We start from the raw sequence: 17,766 nt of genomic DNA on the forward strand, positions 1-17,766 counted from the left end.
ACCCCCTCCTTTCCTCGGCAGCCCGCAAAGGGAGGGACTCTGGGAAGACACTCGAAGGGCTCCAAGGAGATCCCGGGTGCTGCAGACAGAAGACGGAACCTCCCCACAATCAGAATTCCAGAACACGGCTGACTGTGTGGGGGAGGTTCGGGGCCGCCCTCCACGCAGCTGCCTGGTGTCACAGGTGTTCCCTGGCAGGGAGAAGTCCGCTAATTACCTCCCCTGTCCATGGGGAGGCACTAGATGCTACCTGCGTTTCCAGCCCAACCCCCTCCTTTCCTCGGCAGCCCGCACTGGGACGGACTGGGGGAAGACACTCGAAGGGCTCCTAGGAGATCCCGGGTGCTGCAGACAGAAGACGGATCATCCCCACACTCAGAATCCCGGAACACGTCTCACTGTGTGGGTGAGGTTTAGGGCCGCCCTCCACGCAGCTGCCTGGTGTCACAGGTGTTCCCTGGCAGGGAGAAGTCCGCTAATTACCTCCCCTGTCCATGGGGAGGCACAAGATGCTACCTGCTTTTCCAGCCCAACCCCCGCATTTCCCCGGCAGCCCGCACTGGGAGGGTCTCGGGGAAGACACTCGAAGGGCTCCTAGGAGATCCCGGGTGCTGCAGACAGAAGACGGAACCTCCCCACACTCAGAATTCCGGAACACGGCTGACTGTGTGGGAGAGGTTCGGGGCCGCCCTCCACGCAGCTGCCTGGTGTCACAGGTGTTCCCTGGCAGGGAGAAGTCCGCTAATTACCTCCCCTGTCCATGGGGAGGCACTAGATGCTACCTGCTTTTCCAGCACAACCCCCTCCTTTCCCCGGCAGCCCGCAAAGGGAGGGACTCTGGGAAGACACTCGAAGGGCTCCAAGGAGATCCCGGGTGCTGCAGACAGAAGACGGAACCTCCCCACAATCAGAATTCCAGAACACGGCTGACTGTGTGGGGGAGGTTCGGGGCCGCCCTCCACGCAGCTGCCTGGTGTCACAGGTGTTCCCTGGCAGGGAGAAGTCCGCTAATTACCTCCCATGTCCATGGGGAGGCACTAGATGCTACCTGCGTTTCCAGCCCAACCCCCTCCTTTCCTCGGCAGCACGCAAAGTGAGGGACTCTGGGAAGAAACTCGAAGGGCTCCTAGGAGATCCCGGGTGCTGCAGACAGAAGACGGAACCTCCCCACACTCAGAATTCCGGAACACGGCTGACTGCGTGGGGGAGGTTCGGGGCCGCCCTCCACGAAGCTGCCTGGTGTCACAGGTGTTCCCTGGCAGGGGGAAGTCCGCTAATTACCTCCCCTGTCCATGGGGAGGCACAAGATGCTACCTGCTTTTCCAGCCCAACCCCCGCATTTCCCCTGCAGCCCGCACTGGGAGGGTCTCGGGGAAGACACTCGAAGGGCTCCTAGGAGATCCCGGGTGCTGCAGACAGAAGACGGAACCTCCCCACACTCAGAATTCCGGAACACGGATGACTGTGTGGGGGAGGTTCGGGGCCGCCCTCCACGCAGCTGCCTGGTGTCACAGGTGTTCCCTGGCAGGGAGAAGTCCGCTAATTACCTCCCCTGTCCATGGGGAGGCACTAGATGCTACCTGCTTTTCCAGCACAACCCCCTCCTTTCCTCGGCAGCCCGCAAAGGGAGGGACTCTGGGAAGACACTCGAAGGGCTCCAAGGAGATCCCGGGTGCTGCAGACAGAAGACGGAACCTCCCCACAATCAGAATTCCAGAACACGGCTGACTGTGTGGGGGAGGTTCGGGGCCGCCCTCCACGCAGCTGCCTGGTGTCACAGGTGTTCCCTGGCAGGGAGAAGTCCGCTAATTACCTCCCCTGTCCATGGGGAGGCACTAGATGCTACCTGCGTTTCCAGCCCAACCCCCTCCTTTCCTCGGCAGCCCGCACTGGGACGGACTGGGGGAAGACACTCGAAGGGCTCCAAGGAGATCCCGGGTGCTGCAGACAGAAGACGGAACCTCCCCACAATCAGAATTCCAGAACACGGCTGACTGTGTGGGGGAGGTTCGGGGCCGCCCTCCACGCAGCTGCCTGGTGTCACAGGTGTTCCCTGGCAGGGAGAAGTCCGCTAATTACCTCCCATGTCCATGGGGAGGCACTAGATGCTACCTGCGTTTCCAGCCCAACCCCCTCCTTTCCTCGGCAGCACGCAAAGTGAGGGACTCTGGGAAGAAACTTGAAGGGCTCCTAGGATATCCCGGGTGCTGCAGACAGAAGACGGAACCTCCCCACAATCAGAATTCCAGAACACGGCTGACTGTGTGGGGGAGGTTCGGGGCCGCCCTCCACTCAGCTGCCTGGTGTCACAGGTGTTCCCTGGCAGGGGGAAGTCCGCTAATTACCTCCCCTGTCCATGGGGAGGCACTAGATGCTACCTGCGTTTCCAGCCCAACCCCCGCATTTCCCCGGCAGCCCGCACTGGGAGGGACTCGGGGAAGACACTCGAAAGGCTCCTAGGAGATCCCGGGTGCTGCAGACAGAAGACGGAACCTCCCCACACTCAGAATTCCGGAACACGGCTGACTGCGTGGGGGAGGTTCTGGGCCGCCCTCCACGAAGCTGCCTGGTGTCACAGGTGTTCCCTGGCAGGGGGAAGTCCGCTAATTACCTCCCCTGTCCATGGGGAGGCACAAGATGCTACCTGCTTTTCCAGCCCAACCCCCGCATTTCCCCTGCAGCCCGCACTGGGAGGGTCTCGGGGAAGACACTCGAAGGGCTCCTAGGAGATCCCGGGTGCTGCAGACAGAAGACGGAACCTCCCCACACTCAGAATTCCGGAACACGGATGACTGTGTGGGGGAGGTTCGGGGCCGCCCTCCACGCAGCTGCCTGGTGTCACAGGTGTTCCCTGGCAGGGAGAAGTCCGCTAATTACCTCCCCTGTCCATGGGGAGGCACTAGATGCTACCTGCTTTTCCAGCACAACCCCCTCCTTTCCTCGGCAGCCCGCAAAGGGAGGGACTCTGGGAAGACACTCGAAGGGCTCCAAGGAGATCCCGGGTGCTGCAGACAGAAGACGGAACCTCCCCAAAATCAGAATTCCAGAACACGGCTGACTGTGTGGGGGAGGTTCGGGGCCGCCCTCCACGCAGCTGCCTGGTGTCACAGGTGTTCCCTGGCAGGGAGAAGTCCGCTAATTACCTCCCCTGTCCATGGGGAGGCACTAGATGCTACCTCCGTTTAAAGCCCAACCCCCTCCGTTCCTCGGCAGCCCGCACTGGGACGGACTGGGGGAAGACACTCGAAGGGCTCCTAGGAGATCCCGGGTGCTGCAGACAGAAGACGGATCATCCCCACACTCAGAATCCCGGAACACGTCTCACTGTGTGGGTGAGGTTTAGGGCCGCCCTCCACGCAGCTGCCTGGTGTCACAGGTGTTCCCTGGCAGGGAGAAGTCCGCTAATTACCTCCCCTGTCCATGGGGAGGCACAAGATGCTACCTGCTTTTCCAGCCCAACCCCCGCATTTCCCCGGCAGCCCGCACTGGGAGGGTCTCGGGGAAGACACTCGAAGGGCTCCTAGGAGATCCCGGGTGCTGCAGACAGAAGACGGAACCTCCCCACACTCAGAATTCCGGAACACGGCTGACTGTGTGGGGGAGGTTCGGGGCCGCACTCCACGCAGTTCCTGGTGTCACAGGTGTTCCCTGGCAGGGGAAAGTCCGCTAATTACCTCCCCTGTCCATGGGGAGGCACTAGATGCTACCTGCGATTCCAGCCCAACCCCCGCCTTTCCCCGGCTGCCCTCACAGTGAGGGACTCTGGGAAGACACTCGAAGGGCTCCTAGGAGATCCCGGGTGCTGCAGACAGAAGACGGAACCTCCCCACAATCAGAATTCCAGAACACGGCTGACTGTGTGGGGGAGGTTCGGGGCCGCCCTCCACGCAGCTGCCTGGTGTCACAGGTGTTCCCTGGCAGGGAGAAGTCCGCTAATTACCTCCCATGTCCATGGGGAGGCACTAGATGCTACCTGCGTTTCCAGCCCAACCCCCTCCTTTCCTCGGCAGCACGCAAAGTGAGGGACTCTGGGAAGAAACTCGAAGGGCTCCTAGGATATCCCGGGTGCTGCAGACAGAAGACGGAACCTCCCCACAATCAGAATTCCAGAACACGGCTGACTGTGTGGGGGAGGTTCGGGGCCGCCCTCCACGCAGCTGCCTGGTGTCACAGGTGTTCCCTGGCAGGGGGAAGTCCGCTAATTACCTCCCCTGTCCATGGGGAGGCACTAGATGCTACCTGCGTTTCCAGCCCAACCCCCGCATTTCCCCGGCAGCCCGCACTGGGAGGGACTCGGGGAAGACACTCGAAAGGCTCCTAGGAGATCCCGGGTGCTGCAGACAGAAGACGGAACCTCCCCACACTCAGAATTCCGGAACACGGCTGACTGCGTGGGGGAGGTTCGGGGCCGCCCTCCACGAAGCTGCCTGGTGTCACAGGTGTTCCCTGGCAGGGGGAAGTCCGCTAATTACCTCCCCTGTCCATGGGGAGGCACAAGATGCTACCTGCTTTTCCAGCCCAACCCCCGCATTTCCCCTGCAGCCCGCACTGGGAGGGTCTCGGGGAAGACACTCGAAGGGCTCCTAGGAGATCCCGGGTGCTGCAGACAGAAGACGGAACCTCCCCACACTCAGAATTCCGGAACACGGATGACTGTGTGGGGGAGTTTCGGGGCCGCCCTCCACGCAGCTGCCTGGTGTCACAGGTGTTCCCTGGCAGGGAGAAGTCCGCTAATTACCTCCCCTGTCCATGGGGAGGCACTAGATGCTACCTGCTTTTCCAGCACAACCCCCTCCTTTCCTCGGCAGCCCGCAAAGGGAGGGACTCTGGGAAGACACTCGAAGGGCTCCAAGGAGATCCCGGGTGCTGCAGACAGAAGACGGAACCTCCCCACAATCAGAATTCCAGAACACGGCTGACTGTGTGGGGGAGGTTCGGGGCCGCCCTCCACGCAGCTGCCTGGTGTCACAGGTGTTCCCTGGCAGGGAGAAGTCCGCTAATTACCTCCCCTGTCCATGGGGAGGCACTAGATGCTACCTGCGTTTCCAGCACAACCCCCTCCTTTCCTCGGCAGCCCGCACTGGGACGGACTGGGGGAAGACACTCGAAGGGCTCCTAGGAGATCCCGGGTGCTGCAGACAGAAGACGGATCATCCCCACACTCAGAATCCCGGAACACGTCTCACTGTGTGGGTGAGGTTTAGGGCCGCCCTCCACGCAGCTGCCTGGTGTCACAGGTGTTCCCTGGCAGGGAGAAGTCCGCTAATTACCTCCCCTGTCCATGGGGAGGCACAAGATGCTACCTGCTTTTCCAGCCCAACCCCCGCATTTCCCCGGCAGCCCGCACTGGGAGGGTCTCGGGGAAGACACTCGAAGGGCTCCTAGGAGATCCCGGGTGCTGCAGACAGAAGACGGAACCTCCCCACACTCAGAATTCCGGAACACGGCTGACTGTGTGGGGGAGGTTCGGGGCCGCCCTCCACGCAGCTGCCTGGTGTCACAGGTGTTCCCTGGCAGGGAGAAGTCCGCTAATTACCTCCCCTGTCCATGGGGAGGCACTAGATGCTACCTGCTTTTCCAGCACAACCCCCTCCTTTCCCCGGCAGCCCGCAAAGGGAGGGACTCTGGGAAGACACTCGAAGGGCTCCAAGGAGATCCCGGGTGCTGCAGACAGAAGACGGAACCTCCCCACAATCAGAATTCCAGAACACGGCTGACTGTGTGGGGGAGGTTCGGGGCCGCCCTCCACGCAGCTGCCTGGTGTCACAGGTGTTCCCTGGCAGGGAGAAGTCCGCTAATTACCTCCCATGTCCATGGGGAGGCACTAGATGCTACCTGCGTTTCCAGCCCAACCCCCTCCTTTCCTCGGCAGCACGCAAAGTGAGGGACTCTGGGAAGAAACTCGAAGGGCTCCTAGGATATCCCGGGTGCTGCAGACAGAAGACGGAACCTCCCCACAATCAGAATTCCAGAACACGGCTGACTGTGTGGGGGAGGTTCGGGGCCGCCCTCCACGCAGCTGCCTGGTGTCACAGGTGTTCCCTGGCAGGGGGAAGTCCGCTAATTACCTCCCCTGTCCATGGGGAGGCACTAGATGCTACCTGCGTTTCCCGCCCAACCCCCGCATTTCCCCGGCAGCCCGCACTGGGAGGGACTCGGGGAAGACACTCGAAAGGCTCCTAGGAGATCCCGGGTGCTGCAGACAGAAGACGGAACCTCCCCACACTCAGAATTCCGGAACACGGCTGACTGCGTGGGGGAGGTTCGGGGCCGCCCTCCACGAAGCTGCCTGGTGTCACAGGTGTTCCCTGGCAGGGGGAAGTCCGCTAATTACCTCCCCTGTCCATGGGGAGGCACAAGATGCTACCTGCTTTTCCAGCCCAACCCCCGCATTTCCCCTGCAGCCCGCACTGGGAGGGTCTAGGGGAAGACACTCGAAGGGCTCCTAGGAGATCCCGGGTGCTGCAGACAGAAGACGGAACCTCCCCACACTCAGAATTCCGGAACACGGATGACTGTGTGGGGGAGGTTCGGGGCCGCCCTCCACGCAGCTGCCTGGTGTCACAGGTGTTCCCTGGCAGGGAGAAGTCCGCTAATTACCTCCCCTGTCCATGGGGAGGCACTAGATGCTACCTGCTTTTCCAGCACAACCCCCTCCTTTCCTCGGCAGCCCGCAAAGGGAGGGACTCTGGGAAGACACTCGAAGGGCTCCAAGGAGATCCCGGGTGCTGCAGACAGAAGACGGAACCTCCCCACAATCAGAATTCCAGAACACGGCTGACTGTGTGGGGGAGGTTCGGGGCCGCCCTCCACGCAGCTGCCTGGTGTCACAGGTGTTCCCTGGCAGGGAGAAGTCCGCTAATTACCTCCCCTGTCCATGGGGAGGCACTAGATGCTACCTGCGTTTCCAGCCCAACCCCCTCCTTTCCTCGGCAGCCCGCACTGGGACGGACTGGGGGAAGACACTCGAAGGGCTCCTAGGAGATCCCGGGCGCTGCAGACAGAAGACGGATCATCCCCACACTCAGAATCCCGGAACACGTCTCACTGTGTGGGTGAGGTTTAGGGCCGCCCTCCACGCAGCTGCCTGGTGTCACAGGTGTTCCCTGGCAGGGAGAAGTCCGCTAATTACCTCCCCTGTCCATGGGGAGGCACAAGATGCTACCTGCTTTTCCAGCCCAACCCCCGCATTTCCCCGACAGCCCGCACTGGGAGGGTCTCGGGGAAGACACTCGAAGGGCTCCTAGGAGATCTCGGGTGCTGCAGACAGAAGACGGAACCTCCCCACACTCAGAATTCCGGAACACGGCTGACTGTGTGGGGGAGGTTCGGGGCCGCCCTCCACGCAGCTGCCTGCTGTCACAGGTGTTCCCTGGCAGGGAGAAGTCCGCTAATTACCTCCCCTGTCCATGGGGAGGCACTAGATGCTACCTGCTTTTCCAGCACAACCCCCTCCTTTCCCCGGCAGCCCGCAAAGGGAGGGACTCTGGGAAGACACTCGAAGGGCTCCAAGGAGATCCCGGGTGCTGCAGACAGAAGACGGAACCTCCCCACAATCAGAATTCCAGAACACGGCTGACTGTGTGGGGGAGGTTCGGGGCCGCCCTCCACGCAGCTGCCTGGTGTCACAGGTGTTCCCTGGCAGGGAGAAGTCCGCTAATTACCTCCCATGTCCATGGGGAGGCACTAGATGCTACCTGCGTTTCCAGCCCAACCCCCTCCTTTCCTCGGCAGCACGCAAAGTGAGGGACTCTGGGAAGAAACTCGAAGGGCTCCTAGGATATCCCGGGTGCTGCAGACAGAAGACGGAACCTCCCCACAATCAGAATTCCAGAACACGGCTGACTGTGTGGGGGAGGTTCGGGGCCGCCCTCCACGCAGCTGCCTGGTGTCACAGGTGTTCCCTGGCAGGGGGAAGTCCGCTAATTACCTCCCCTGTCCATGGGGAGGCACTAGATGCTACCTGCGTTTCCAGCCCAACCCCCGCATTTCCCCGGCAGCCCGCACTGGGAGGGACTCGGGGAAGACACTCGAAAGGCTCCTAGGAGATCCCGGGTGCTGCAGACAGAAGACGGAACCTCCCCACACTCAGAATTCCGGAACACGGCTGACTGCGTGGGGGAGGTTCGGGGCCGCCCTCCACGAAGCTGCCTGGTGTCACAGGTGTTCCCTGGCAGGGGGAAGTCCGCTAATTACCTCCCCTGTCCATGGGGAGGCACAAGATGCTACCTGCTTTTCCAGCCCAACCCCCGCATTTCCCCTGCAGCCCGCACTGGGAGGGTCTAGGGGAAGACACTCGAAGGGCTCCTAGGAGATCCCGGGTGCTGCAGACAGAAGACGGAACCTCCCCACACTCAGAATTCCGGAACACGGATGACTGTGTGGGGGAGGTTCGGGGCCGCCCTCCACGCAGCTGCCTGGTGTCACAGGTGTTCCCTGGCAGGGAGAAGTCCGCTAATTACCTCCCCTGTCCATGGGGAGGCACTAGATGCTACCTGCTTTTCCAGCACAACCCCCTCCTTTCCTCGGCAGCCCGCAAAGGGAGGGACTCTGGGAAGACACTCGAAGGGCTCCAAGGAGATCCCGGGTGCTGCAGACAGAAGACGGAACCTCCCCACAATCAGAATTCCAGAACACGGCTGACTGTGTGGGGGAGGTTCGGGGCCGCCCTCCACGCAGCTGCCTGGTGTCACAGGTGTTCCCTGGCAGGGAGAAGTCCGCTAATTACCTCCCCTGTCCATGGGGAGGCACTAGATGCTACCTCCGTTTAAAGCCCAACCCCCTCCTTTCCTCGGCAGCCCGCACTGGGACGGACTGGTGGAAGACACTCGAAGGGCTCCTAGGAGATCCCGGGTTCTGCAGACAGAAGACGGATCATCCCCACACTCAGAATCCCGGAACACGTCTCACTGTGTGGGTGAGGTTTAGGGCCGCCCTCCACGCAGCTGCCTGGTGTCACAGGTGTTCCCTGGCAGGGAGAAGTCCGCTAATTACCTCCCCTGTCCATGGGGAGGCACAAGATGCTACCTGCTTTTCCAGCCCAACCCCCGCATTTCCCCGGCAGCCCGCACTGGGAGGGTCTCGGGGAAGACACTCGAAGGGCTCCTAGGAGATCCCGGGTGCTGCAGACAGAAGACGGAACCTCCCCACACTCAGAATTCCGGAACACGGCTGACTGTGTGGGGGAGGTTCGGGGCCGCACTCCACGCAGTTCCTGGTGTCACAGGTGTTCCCTGGCAGGGGGAAGTCCGCTAATTACCTCCCCTGTCCATGGGGAGGCACTAGATGCTACCTGCGATTCCAGCCCAACCCCCGCCTTTCCCCGGCTGCCCTCACAGTGAGGGACTCTGGGAAGACACTCGAAGGGCTCCTAGGAGATCCCGGGTGCTGCAGACAGAAGACGGAACCTCCCCAAACTCAGAATTCCGGAACACGGCTGACTGTGTGGGGGAGGTTCGGGGCCGCCCTCCACGCAGCTGCCTGGTGTCACAGGTGTTCCCTGGCAGGGGGAAGTCCGCTAATTACCTCCCCTGTCCATGGGGAGGCACATGATGCTACCTGCTTTTCCAGCCCAACCTCCTCCATTCCCCGGCAGCCCGCACAGGGAGGGACTGGGGGAAGACACTCGAAGGGCTCCTAGGTGAACCCGGGTGCTGCAGACAGAAGACGGAACCTCCCCACACTCAGAATTCCGGAACACGGATGACTGTGTGGGGGAGGTTCGGGGCCGCCCTCCACGCAGCTGCCTGGTGTCACAGGTGTTCCCTGGCAGGGGGAAGTCCGCTAATTACCTCCCCTGTCCATGGGGAGGCACTAGATGCTACCTGCGTTTCCAGCCCAACCCCCGACTTTCCCCGGCAGCCCGCACTGGGAGGGACTCGGGGAAGACACTCGAAGGGCTCCTAGGAGATCCCGGGTGCTGCAGACAAAAGACGGAACCTCCCCACACTCAGAATTCTGGAACACGGCTGACTGTGTGGGGGAGGTTCGGGGCCACCCTTCACGCAGCTGCCTGGTGTCACAGGTGTTCCCTGGCAGGGAGAAGTCCGCTAAATACCTCCCCTGTCCATGGGGAGGCACTAGATGCTACCTGCTTTTCCAGCACAATCCCCTCCTTTCCCCGGCAGCCCGCAAAGGGAGGGACTCGGGGAAGACACTCGAAGGGCTCCTAGGAGATCCCGGGTGCTGCAGACAGAAGACGGAACCTCCCCACACTCAGAATTCCAGAACACGGCTGACTGTGTGGGGGAGGTTCGTGGCCGCCCTCAACGCAGCTGCCTGGTGTCACAGGTGTTCCCTGGCAGGGAGAAGTCCGCTAATTACCTCCCCTGTCCATGGGGAGGCACTAGATGCTACCTGCGTTTCCAGCCCAACCCCCTCCTTTCCTCGGCAGCCCGCACTGGGACGGACTGGGGGAAGACACTCGAAGGGCTCCTAGGAGATCCCGGGTGCTGCAGACAGAAGACGGATCATCCCCACACTCAGAATCCCGGAACACGTCTGACTGTGTGGGTGAGGTTTAGGGCCGCCCTCCACGCAGCTGCCTGGTGTCACAGGTGTTCCCTGGCAGGGAGAAGTCCGCTAATTACCTCCCCTGTCCATGGGGAGGCACAAGATGCTACCTGCTTTTCCAGCCCAACCCCCGCATTTCCCCGGCAGCCCGCACTGGGAGGGTCTCGGGGAAGAAACTCGAAGGGCTCCTAGGAGATCCCGGGTGCTGCAGACAGAAGACGGAACCTCCCCACACTCAGAATTCCGGAACACGGCTGACTGTGTGGGGGAGGTTCGGGGCCGCACTCCACGCAGCTTCCTGGTGTCACAGGTGTTCCCTGGCAGGGGGAAGTCCGCTAATTACCTCCCCTGTCCATGGGGAGGCACTAGATGCTACCTGCGTTTCCAGCCCAACCCCCGCCTTTCCCCGGCTGCCCTCACAGTGAGGGACTCTGGGAAGACACTCGAAGGGCTCCTAGGAGATCCCGGGTGCTGCAGACAGAAGACGGAACCTCCCCACACTCAGAATTCCGGAATACAGCTGACTGTGTGGGGGAGGTTCGGGGCCGCCCTCCACGCAGCTGCCTGGTGTCACAGGTGTTTCCTCGCAAGGGGAATTCCGCTAATTACCTCCCCTGTCCATGGGGAGGCACTAGATGCTACCTGCGTTTCCAGCACAACCCCCTCCTTTCCTCGGCAGCCCGCACTGGGACGGACTGGGGGAAGACACTCGAAGGGCTCCTAGGAGATCCCGGGTGCTGCAGACAGAAGACGGAACCTCCCCACACTCAGAATTCCGGAACACGGCTGACTGTGTGGGGGAGGTTCGGGGCCGCACTCCACGCAGCTTCCTGGTGTCACAGGTGTTCCCTGGCAGGGGGAAGTCCGCTAATTACCTCCCCTGTCCATGGGGAGGCACATGATGCTACCTGCTTTTCCAGCCCAACCTCCGCCATTCCCCGGCAGCCCGCACAGTGAGGGACTGGGGGAAGACACTCGAAGGGCTCCTAGGTGAACCCGGGTGCTGCAGACAGAAGACGGAACCTCCCCACACTCAGAATTCCGGAACACGGGTGACTGTGTGGGGGAGGTACGGGGCCGCCCTCCACGCAGCTGCCTGGTGTCACAGGTGTTCCCTGGCAGGGGGAAGTCCGCTAATTACCTCCCCTGTCCATGGGGAGGCACTAGATGCTACCTACGTTTCCAGCCCAACCCCCGCCTTTCCCCGGCAGCCCGCACTGGGACGGACTGGGGGAAGACACTCGAAGGGCTCCTAGGAGATCCCGGGTGCTGCAGACAGAAGACGGAACCTCCCCACACTCAGAATTCCGGAACACGGCTGACTGTGTGGGGGAGGTTCGGGGCCGCCCTCCACGCAGCTGCCTGGTGTCACAGGTGTTCCCTGGCAGGGGGAAGTCCGCTAATTACCTCCCTTGTCCATGGGGAGGCACATGATGCTACCTGCTTTTCCAGCCCAACCTCCGCCATTCCCCGGCAGCCCGCACAGGGAGGGACTGGGGGAAGACACTCGAACGGCTCCTAGGTGAACCCGGGTGCTGCAGACATAAGACGGAACCTCCCCACACTCAGAATTCCGGAACACGGATGACTGTGTGGGGGAGGTTCGGGGCCGCCCTCCACGCAGCTGCCTTGTGTCACAGGTGTTCCCTGGCAGGTGGAAGTCCACTAATTACCCCCCTGTCCATGGGGAGGCACTAGATGCTACCTGCGTTTCCAGCCCAACCCCCTCCTTTCCTCGGCTGCCCGCACTGGGACGGACTGGGGGAAGACACTCGAAGGGCTCCTAGGAGATCCCGGGTGCTGCAGACAAAAGACGGATCCTCCCCACACTCAGAATCCCGGAACACGTCTGACTGTGTGGGTGAGGTTTAGGGCCGCCCTCCACGCAGCTGCCTGTTGTCACAGGTGTTCCCTGGCAGGGGGAAGTCCGCTAATTACCTCCCGTGTCCATGGGGAGGCACTAGATGCTACCTGCTTTTCCAGCACAACCCCCGCCTTTCCCCGGCAGCCCGCACTGGGAGGGACTCGGGGAAGACACTCGAAGGGCTAATAGGAGATCCCGGGTGCTGCAGACAGAAGACGGAACCTCCCCACACTCAGAATTCCGGAACATGGCTGACTGTGTGGGGGAGGTTCGGGGCCACCCTTCACGCAGCTGCCTGGTGTCACAGGTGTTCCCTGGCAGGGAGAAGTCCGCTAATTACCTCCCCTGTCCATGGGGAGGCACTTGATGCTACCTGCTTTTCCAGCACAACCCCCTCCTTTCCCCGGCAGCCCGCAAAGGGAGGGACTCTGGGAAGACACTCGAAGGGCTCCAAGGAGATCCCGGGTGCTGCAGACAGAAGACGGAACCTCCCCACAATCAGAATTCCAGAACACGGCTGACTGTGTGGGGGAGGTTCGGGGCCGCCCTCCACGCAGCTGCCTGGTGTCACAGGTGTTCCCTGGCAGGGAGAAGTCCGCTAATTACCTCCCATGTCCATGGGGAGGCACTAGATGCTACCTGCGTTTCCAGCCCAACCCCCTCCTTTCCTCGGCAGCACGCAAAGTGAGGGACACTGGGAAGAAACTCGAAGGGCTCCTAGGATATCCCGGGTGCTGCAGACAGAAGACGGAACCTCCCCACAATCAGAATTCCAGAACACGGCTGACTGTGTGGGGGAGGTTCGGGGCCGCCCTCCACGCAGCTGCCTGGTGTCACAGGTGTTCCCTGGCAGGGGGAAGTCCGCTAATTACCTCCCCTGTCCATGGGGAGGCACTAGATGCTACCTGCGTTTCCAGCCCAACCCCCGCATTTCCCCGGCAGCCCGCACTGGGAGGGACTCGGGGAAGACACTCGAAAGGCTCCTAGGAGATCCCGGGTGCTGCAGACAGAAGACGGAACCTCCCCACACTCAGAATTCCGGAACACGGCTGACTGCGTGGGGGAGGTTCGGGGCCGCCCTCCACGAAGCTGCCTGGTGTCACAGGTGTTCCCTGGCAGGGGGAAGTCCGCTAATTACCTCCCCTGTCCATGGGGAGGCACAAGATGCTACCTGCTTTCCCAGCCCAACCCCCGCATTTCCCCTGCAGCCCGCACTGGGAGGGTCTCGGGGAAGACACTCGAAGGGCTCCTAGGAGATCCCGGGTGCTGCAGACAGAAGACGGAACCTCCCCACACTCAGAATTCCGGAACACGGATGACTGTGTGGGGGAGGTTCGGGGCCGCCCTCCACGCAGCTGCCTGGTGTCACAGGTGTTCCCTGGCAGGGAGAAGTCCGCTAATTACCTCCCCTGTCCATGGGGAGGCACTAGATGCTACCTGCTTTTCCAGCACAACCCCCTCCTTTCCTCGGCAGCCCGCAAAGGGAGGGACTCTGGGAAGACACTCGAAGGGCTCCAAGGAGATCCCGGGTGCTGCAGACAGAAGACGGAACCTCCCCACAATCAGAATTCCAGAACACGGCTGACTGTGTGGGGGAGGTTCGGGGCCGCCCTCCACGCAGCTGCCTGGTGTCACAGGTGTTCCCTGGCAGGGAGAAGTCCGCTAATTACCTCCCCTGTCCATGGGGAGGCACAAGATGCTACCTGCTTTTCCAGCCCAACCCCCGCATTTCCCCGGCAGCCCGCACTGGGAGGGTCTCGGGGAAGACACTCGAAGGGCTCCTAGGAGATCCCGGGTGCTGCAGACAGAAGACGGAACCTCCCCACACTCAGAATTCCGGAACACGGCTGACTGTGTGGGGGAGGTTCGGGGCCGCCCTCCACGCAGCTGCCTGGTGTCACAGGTGTTCCCTGGCAGGGAGAAGTCCGCTAATTACCTCCCCTGTCCATGGGGAGGCACTAGATGCTACCTGCTTTTCCAGCACAACCCCCTCCTTTCCCCGGCAGCCCGCAAAGGGAGGGACTCTGGGAAGACACTCGAAGGGCTCCAAGGAGATCCCGGGTGCTGCAGACAGAAGACGGAACCTCCCCACAATCAGAATTCCAGAACACGGCTGACTGTGTGGGGGAGGTTCGGGGCCGCCCTCCACGCAGCTGCCTGGTGTCACAGGTGTTCCCTGGCAGGGAGAAGTCCGCTAATTACCTCCCATGTCCATGGGGAGGCACTAGATGCTACATGCGTTTCCAGCCTAACCCCCTCCTTTCCTCGGCAGCACGCAAAGTGAGGGACTCTGGGAAGAAACTTGAAGGGCTCCTAGGATATCCCGGGTGCTGCAGACAGAAGACGGAACCTCCCCACAATCAGAATTCCAGAACACGGCTGACTGTGTGGGGGAGGTTCGGGGCCGCCCTCCACTCAGCTGCCTGGTGTCACAGGTGTTCCCTGGCAGGGGGAAGTCCGCTAATTACCTCCCCTGTCCATGGGGAGGCACTAGATGCTACCTGCGTTTCCAGCCCAACCCCCGCATTTCCCCGGCAGCCCGCACTGGGAGGGACTCGGGGAAGACACTCGAAAGGCTCCTAGGAGATCCCGGGTGCTGCAGACAGAAGACGGAACCTCCCCACACTCAGAATTCCGGAACACGGCTGACTGCGTGGGGGAGGTTCGGGGCCGCCCTCCACGAAGCTGCCTGGTGTCACAGGTGTTCCCTGGCAGGGGGAAGTCCGCTAATTACCTCCCCTGTCCATGGGGAGGCACAAGATGCTACCTGCTTTTCCAGCCCAACCCCCGCATTTCCCCTGCAGCCCGCACTGGGAGGGTCTCGGGGAAGACACTCGAAGGGCTCCTAGGAGATCCCGGGTGCTGCAGACAGAAGACGGAACCTCCCCACACTCAGAATTCCGGAACACGGATGACTGTGTGGGGGAGGTTCGGGGCCGCCCTCCACGCAGCTGCCTGGTGTCACAGGTGTTCCCTGGCAGGGAGAAGTCCGCTAATTACCTCCCCTGTCCATGGGGAGGCACTAGATGCTACCTGCTTTTCCAGCACAACCCCCTCCTTTCCTCGGCAGCCCGCAAAGGGAGGGACTCTGGGAAGACACTCGAAGGGCTCCAAGGAGATCCCGGGTGCTGCAGACAGAAGACGGAACCTCCCCAAAATCAGAATTCCAGAACACGGCTGACTGTGTGGGGGAGGTTCGGGGCCGCCCTCCACGCAGCTGCCTGGTGTCACAGGTGTTCCCTGGCAGGGAGAAGTCCGCTAATTACCTCCCCTGTCCATGGGGAGGCACTAGATGCTACCTCCGTTTAAAGCCCAACCCCCTCCTTTCCTCGGCAGCCCGCACTGGGAGGGTCTCGGGGAAGACACTCGAAGGGCTCCTAGGAGATCCCGGGTGCTGCAGACAGAAGACGGAACCTCCCCACACTCAGAATTCCGGAACACGGCTGACTGTGTGGGGGAGGTTCGGGGCCGCACTCCACGCAGTTCCTGGTGTCACAGGTGTTCCCTGGCAGGGGGAAGTCCGCTAATTACCTCCCCTGTCCATGGGGAGGCACAAGATGCTACCTGCTTTTCCAGCCCAACCCCCGCATTTCCCCTGCAGCCCGCACTGGGAGGGTCTCGGGGAAGACACTCGAAGGGCTCCTAGGAGATCCCGGGTGCTGCAGACAGAAGACGGAACCTCCCCACACTCAGAATTCCGGAACACGGATGACTGTGTGGGGGAGGTTCGGGGCCGCCCTCCACGCAGCTGCCTGGTGTCACAGGTGTTCCCTGGCAGGGAGAAGTCCGCTAATTACCTCCCCTGTCCATGGGGAGGCACTAGATGCTACCTGCTTTTCCAGCACAACCCCCTCCTTTCCTCGGCAGCCCGCAAAGGGAGGGACTCTGGGAAGACACTCGAAGGGCTCCAAGGAGATCCCGGGTGCTGCAGACAGAAGACGGAACCTCCCCACAATCAGAATTCCAGAACACGGCTGACTGTGTGGGGGAGGTTCGGGGCCGCCCTCCACGCAGCTGCCTGGTGTCACAGGTGTTCCCTGGCAGGGAGAAGTCCGCTAATTACCTCCCCTGTCCATGGGGAGGCACAAGATGCTACCTGCTTTTCCAGCCCAACCCCCGCATTTCCCCGGCAGCCCGCACTGGGAGGGTCTCGGGGAAGACACTCGAAGGGCTCCTAGGAGATCCCGGGTGCTGCAGACAGAAGACGGAACCTCCCCACACTCAGAATTCCGGAACACGGCTGACTGTGTGGGGGAGGTTCGGGGCCGCCCTCCACGCAGCTGCCTGGTGTCACAGGTGTTCCCTGGCAGGGAGAAGTCCGCTAATTACCTCCCCTGTCCATGGGGAGGCACTAGATGCTACCTGCTTTTCCAGCACAACCCCCTCCTTTCCCCGGCAGCCCGCAAAGGGAGGGACTCTGGGAAGACACTCGAAGGGCTCCAAGGAGATCCCGGGTGCTGCAGACAGAAGACGGAACCTCCCCACAATCAGAATTCCAGAACACGGCTGACTGTGTGGGGGAGGTTCGGGGCCGCCCTCCACGCAGCTGCCTGGTGTCACAGGTGTTCCCTGGCAGGGAGAAGTCCGCTAATTACCTCCCATGTCCATGGGGAGGCACTAGATGCTACATGCGTTTCCAGCCTAACCCCCTCCTTTCCTCGGCAGCACGCAAAGTGAGGGACTCTGGGAAGAAACTTGAAGGGCTCCTAGGATATCCCGGGTGCTGCAGACAGAAGACGGAACCTCCCCACAATCAGAATTCCAGAACACGGCTGACTGTGTGGGGGAGGTTCGGGGCCGCCCTCCACTCAGCTGCCTGGTGTCACAGGTGTTCCCTGGCAGGGGGAAGTCCGCTAATTACCTCCCCTGTCCATGGGGAGGCACTAGATGCTACCTGCGTTTCCAGCCCAACCCCCGCATTTCCCCGGCAGCCCGCACTGGGAGGGACTCGGGGAAGACACTCGAAAGGCTCCTAGGAGATCCCGGGTGCTGCAGACAGAAGACGGAACCTCCCCACACTCAGAATTCCGGAACACGGCTGACTGCGTGGGGGAGGTTCGGGGCCGCCCTCCACGAAGCTGCCTGGTGTCACAGGTGTTCCCTGGCAGGGGGAAGTCCGCTAATTACCTCCCCTGTCCATGGGGAGGCACAAGATGCTACCTGCTTTTCCAGCCCAACCCCCGCATTTCCCCTGCAGCCCGCACTGGGAGGGTCTCGGGGAAGACACTCGAAGGGCTCCTAGGAGATCCCGGGTGCTGCAGACAGAAGACGGAACCTCCCCACACTCAGAATTCCGGAACACGGATGACTGTGTGGGGGAGGTTCGGGGCCGCCCTCCACGCAGCTGCCTGGTGTCACAGGTGTTCCCTGGCAGGGAGAAGTCCGCTAAT

Source organism: Camelus bactrianus, chromosome 32 (assembly GCF_048773025.1).
Source record: "Camelus bactrianus isolate YW-2024 breed Bactrian camel chromosome 32, ASM4877302v1, whole genome shotgun sequence".
NCBI classification, from domain to species: Eukaryota; Metazoa; Chordata; class Mammalia; order Artiodactyla; family Camelidae; genus Camelus; species Camelus bactrianus.